Genomic DNA, 6,250 nt, shown 5'->3' on the forward strand with positions numbered 1-6,250 from the left:
TCCCACATGCCATGGAGCAACTAAGCCCGTGTGCCACAGCTACTGAGCCTGTGAGCCACAACTACTGAAGCCCGCACGCCTAGAGCCCATGTTCCACAAGAGAAGCCACCGCAATGAGACGCCCGCGCACTGCAACGAAGAGTAGCCCCCGCTCGCCACAACTAGAGAAAGCCCGCACCCAGTGACGAAGACCCAACGCAGCCAAAAATGTAAAAATAATTTTTTAAAAAGATTTCACGATCTTTAAGTTCAAAACATGGGAAGGAGGAGTCCTAACTCGTGCAGAGCAGCTTCCCACAGACACCTCCCCACAGGTCGGAGCCGCTGGACTAATTTTTCTTGCATTCTCCATTGGACAGAACAGCCACACCCACCCTATCTTCCTAGCCACCTTCCCTGGAACTCTGATCACCTCTTTCCTCAAGAGCTTTCTAAATTTGAGTTGAGTAATGCCACGGCTCTGACCATTTATTTTAGTTTTTTTTTTTTCACTGAAAAATTGCAAAGAACCTATCATGTCCAAAATTACTGTAAGTCAAATAGATTATGGTTTATCAACCCTACGTGACTATTAAAAGTCACCTCTTGGGGCTTCCCTGGTGGCGCAGTGGTTGAGAGTCTGCCTGCCGGTGCAGGGGAGACGGGTTCGAGCCCTGGTCTGGGAAGATCCCACATGCCGCGCAGCAACTGGGCCCGTGAGCCACAACTACTGAGCCTGCGCGTCTGGAGCTTGTGCTCCGCAACAAGAGAGGCCGCGACAGTGAGAGGCCTGCGCACCGCGATGAAGAGTGGCCCCCGCTCGCCGCAACTAGAGAAAGCCCGCGCACAGCAACAAAGATCCAACGCAGCCAATCAATCAATCAATAGAAATGCTGTAGAATTATTAAACAACAAAAAAAGTCACCTCTTGGAAGTCTAAAGATATATTTTTTTAAAAGCTAAGAATACGTCAGGTGAAGGGAAAAAAAGCAAGAAACAAAACAGAATGTGTCTCAATGTTGGCAGTGATTTTTTTTTTTCCTGGATGATGGCGTTATAGGTTATTTTTTCTTATTGATGCTTTTCGACATTTCTCATCTTTCCAAAATGAATGTGTTCAACTTTTTCTTACTATAAAAGAAATTCAGCAACATTAAAGAACTTTTAGAATATACTAAAAATTTGGGGAATTCCCTGGTGGTCCAGTGGTTAGGACTCGGCACTTTCACTGCCGTGGCCCGGGTTCAATCCCTGGTTGGGGAACTAAGATCCCACAAGCCTCATGTTGTGGCACCCCCCCAAAAAAAAGTTAAAAGTTAAAAATCACTCATGATTCTATTTGCTTCATAAAACCACAGCTGTTGTTTGACTCCTTTTCTTATCCAGCTGTTTTTACACAGAACCTGTAATGTTATATCCTGCTTTTTTTTTCACTCTTCATCATATATTGATAGTCCTTAAAATCATAATTTTTGTTATGGCTGCATGATAGTCTATGAAATAGATACACCCAAATTTAACCTAGCCCTCATTATTGGATACTTAGGTTGTATTTACTTTTGGCCATTATAAGTTCATTCAGGGCTTCCCTGGTGGTGCAGTGGTTGAGAGTCCGCTTGCCAATGCAGGGGACACGGGTTCGTGCCCTGGTCCTGGAAGATCCCACATGCTGCAGAGCAGCTGGGCCCATAAGCCATGGCAGCTGAGCCTGTGCGTCCGGAGCCTGTGCTCCGCAACAGGAGAGGCCACAACAGTGAGAGGCCCGCATACGGCAAAAACAAAACAAAACAAAAATTCATTCAACCAATATTTACTGAGAACCTATGTGTTACTACTCCATGCCAGACCTCATCCTAGGCACTGGGGCAGGCACTGGGGCTACAGCTCCCAGATAAATAAAAGAGCTACAAATTTTCATGCATATAGATTTTTTTCCCATGTTCTAGGTTTCTTCCTTAAGATAGAGTCTGAATTGATGAGTGACTGAGTCAAAGTTGTGAAAAATGAAGAGTTCCTTTTCATTAATGAAATTCACTCACATTCACTGATGAAACAATAAAGATACTTGAAGCTTTAGAAGTTGATAGCATCAGATAGTATCACTTACTACTCCCTCATGTTTTGAAGATTTTAGCACCTGTCTTGTCACTCTCTTCACTCTCACTTCTGTCAAATTCTCGGTGATGCTTGATTTGGTACCACACAGACAATTTTTCCAACATGTGCGATAGTTTGTTTGCAAAGATGGCCACTCCAGTTCCTCTTGTCCCACGTGACACTTTGCACTGATTTTGCTGCTCTTCGCAACAAGAGGTGGCATCTGTTTCTTAACCCCTTGCATCTGGGCTGGTCCTAGGACTTGTTTTGACTAACAGAATGTGGCAGAAATGACACTGTGTGAGTCCCCAGAGTCTGGGCTTCAAGAGCTCTTGCAGCCTCCCCTTTGCCCTCTTAGAAAACTTCCAACATCATGTAAAGAAGTCCAGTCTGGCCTGCTGGAAGATGAGAAGCCACATGAAGGAGAACTGAGATGCCCTGAGCAATATCCACCACATATGAGGTCCTATTACCCAGCCCCAGTCAAGCTTCCAGCTGACTGCAGCCTCATGAGAGAGCCCTGGCAAGACCAAGAGAAGAACTGCTCAGCAGAGCCCAGCCATATTACCAGATAAATGGTGGATGAGCAGATAAATCGTCAGTAAACAGATAAATGGTGAGTGTTTTAAGACACTATGTTTTGGGATGTTATTAACATTGCAGTAGATAACCAATAAAACCAGCTTCCCATCGCCTTGGTTTCTTCTCCACCAATGAGAAAGATGTTCCCACCCAAACCTTGTTACTACCAATTGCTTCACACAGTCCATAATCTCGTTTTGTTTTGTTTTTGTTTTTGTTTTTTATGGTACGCGGGCCTCTCACTGTTGTGGCCTTTCCCGTTGCGGAGCACAGGCTCCGGACGCGCAGGCGCAGTGGCCATGGCTCACGGGCCCAGCCGCTCCGCGGCATGTGGGATCCTCCCGGACCAGGGCACGAACCCGCGTCCCCTGCATCGGCAGGCGGACTCTTGACCACTGCGCCACCAGGGAAGCCCCCATAATCTCAGTTTTAAGTATCACACTTCCCTATTACCAACTCCTATCTTTTCAGCCCGCCGTACCTGGACTCAAACAATTCTGGATACTTAGGTATGTTTACTTTTTTGCCATTATAAATGAATTCAACAAGTATTGAACTTGGATCCACTGGGATCACTCATAAGGGTCACATTATGACTTTTGTGGGGCCTAGACACTTCGCTTTCATGGGCCCCTTCCTCTATGAGAGAATATTAAAAGTTATATTTTATGATTGCCTTGGTATCAGGATGAATATAATCCGGGCTGGATCCATTATTATATATTCATTTTTATTATATTCACTTTTTTCTTCTGATTTTAAACTAAATTAAAATTAAAATATTTTGTGGGCCCCTAAAACTATTGTGGGCCTTTGGCACTATGCCTCCAGGGATAAGTCAGCCCTGTCTCTCATCCATTGATCCCACCCCCTTTTCAGCAACACCTACTCCCATCACATCCACCCTTCCCTCCTTACCCAGCTTTGATTCAATGATCTATCATTATAATCAGCTCCTTGCGTATACCAACTCCCCGGCCCTTCTCTCCCATCATATTCATCTGAGAAAACCCCACCGCAGTGACTTCTCCAGCCTGCACCCAAGCAGCTGAACGTGGCTGGAAATAACACATATCTAGGCTGACTGATCTCCCTTAAATTCATACCCTCAAACACCCTTTGTGTTGATCAACCATGCTCCTGCCTTCCCCCAGTTCTGTGCACTCTCTCAGCCTCCTCGACGGCTATTTTTACTTTCTCCTCTCTCCTCCAAACCTCCAGCCCCTCCTGTTCCTCCTCCCTCTGCTGGTGGTCTTGTTTCCAACTTCATGAAGAAAATAGAAGCAGTCTGAAGAGAATTTCCACGTCCTTCCTCCGCCTACCTACATCTGTCTCCATATACCCGCATCTGTTACCATTGATGCGATGCCAGTGTTCTTACACAGGTGAAGCCCTCCCTCCTCCTGGGCAGTAGTTCCCATCCCTTCTCACCTGTGTTACTATGGGGCCCCAGCAGTTCTCCACATCCCCTCTGCATCATCAGTTTGCTCTCTATGAGATCATTTTCATCATCCTGTCTCCCATCTTAAAATAACCTCCCTCAATCCCATATTCTCTTCCAGCTACATTTTTCTGCTTCTCTTTACTGAAAACTCTACAGAAACATTTGTCTACACCTGCTGTCTTTGCCTTGTCTCCTCTCATTTTCTGTTGAACCCCCTCTTGCCCCACCACTCCACGAGATTTACTCTTGTCAAGGTCACCAGTGCCCTCACCATTGCCAAATCCAACAGTTGCTTCTCAGTCTTCATCTTGGTGGCTCTGTAAGCTGCACTGGTTACAGTGGTTCCCTGGGCTTCTAGGCTCAATCTCAGGAGCTTCTCTACCTACCACAATGGCCACCCCTCCTCAGTCTCCTTTGCTTCCTCCTCATCCTTCCAATTTCTTCCACAGCCCCAGGGCTCAATCCTCAGACCTCTTCTCTTTTCATTTATTTACTTATTTGGTTGCATTGGGTCTTAGTTATGGCAGGCAGGCTCCTTAGTTGATGCTTGCAGGCTCCTTAGTTGCAGCTTGCCGGCTCCTTAGTTGTGGCATGTGAACTCTTAGTTGAGCATGCATGTGGGATCTAGTTCCCTGACCAGGGATCAAACCCGGGCCTCCTGCATTGGGAGCACGGACTCTTAACCACTGCGCCACCAGGGAAATCCCCCTCTTCTCTTTTCTACCTTCACCCACTCCCTTCGTGATCTGATCCAGCCTAATGACTTTAAATACTACCTCTACGCTAATGACTCCCAAGTTTATATTTCCAGCTAAGATGTATCCTTGAAATCCAGCCTCGTGTATCCAACTGCTGCTTGACGTCTCCACTTAATCACTGTCCAATAAGCAACTGAGACCTAGCATGTTCAAATGCAAACTCCTGATTTCCAAATAGTCTTCCTATGTCAGTCTCACCCGTATCAGTGAATGGCCAAGTGTTTTAGGCTAAAATCCTTGGCATCATACTTAACTCTCCTCTTTCTCTCACATCCCATGTCCTGCAAATCCTGTTGACTCTGCCTCCAACCGAGAATTTGTCCACTTTCCACAATCTGACCTCTAACACTTGGGTCCAAGCCCCACTATCTCCTTCCTGGACTACTGCAACAGCTTCCTAATGGATCTTCTATTATCATGTAGCAACTGGGTGATCCTGATAAAGTGGAAGCCAGCTAAATGCCATGTGATATTCTAAATTGAATCCTGAAACAGAAAAACAAATCATTAGTGGAAAAACTGGTGAAGTCTGCATAAAGTCTGGAGTTTAGTTTACACAAGGTACCAATACTGGCTTCATAGTTTTGACAAATGTACCATGGTAATGTATAATGTTAACACTGGGGCAAACTGGGTGAATGGTATATGGGAACTCTCTTTATTATCTTTACAAACTTCCTGTAAGTTGAAAATTATTCAGGGACTTCCCTGGTGGTCCAGTGGGTAAGACTCGGTGCTCCCAATGCAGGAGTCCCAGGTTCAATTCCCGGTCGGGGAACTAGATCCCACATGCATGTCACAACTAAAAGAGCCCGCATGCCTCAACGAAGATCCGGTGTGTCACAACTAAGACCTGGCAGAGCCTAAATAAATAAATATTTTTTAAAAAAGGAAAATTATTCAAAATAAAAAGTTTATTTAAAAGATAGAGGTCGAGCTTCCCTGGTGGCGCAGTGGTTGAGAGTCCGCCTGCTGATGCGGGGGACACAGGTTCGTGCCCCGGTCCGGGAAGATCCCACATGCCGCGGAGCAGCTGGACCCGTGAGCCATGGCCGCTGGGGCTGTGCGTCTGGAGCCTGTGCTTCACAAAGGGAGAGGCCACAACAGTGAGAGGCCCGTGTACTGCAAAAAAAAAAAAAGATAGAGGTCATAATTAAGTCACATCTCTGCCCAAAACCTTCCAGTGGATCCCATCTGACCTTGTTCCCTACACTCCCCCTGCCTTGCTCTCCTCCAGCTAAATTGGCCTCTGTGTTGATCCTCGAACACACCAAGCATGTTCCCTGCCTCAGGAACTTTGCACTAGCTGTTCCCTCTTCCTGAAATGCTCTTACTCAGATATTTTCATAGTTCACTCCCCCCATTTCATTCAGTCTTCTGTTCAAATTTC

At 46.0% G+C, this 6,250-nt stretch overlaps 1 non-coding gene across 1 annotated transcript; it reads left to right on the top strand.

Annotated features, from left to right (window-relative positions):
* The first annotated feature begins 1,170 nt into the window (after nt 1-1,170).
* On the top strand, nt 1,171-1,242 carry TRNAE-UUC (transfer RNA glutamic acid (anticodon UUC)). Its single transcript has one exon. It is a non-coding gene; the product is annotated as a tRNA-Glu (tRNA).
* Nucleotides 1,243-6,250: the final 5,008 nt, after the last annotated feature.

Source organism: Kogia breviceps, chromosome 10, assembly GCF_026419965.1.
Source record: "Kogia breviceps isolate mKogBre1 chromosome 10, mKogBre1 haplotype 1, whole genome shotgun sequence".
Taxonomy (NCBI): Eukaryota; Metazoa; Chordata; class Mammalia; order Artiodactyla; family Physeteridae; genus Kogia; species Kogia breviceps.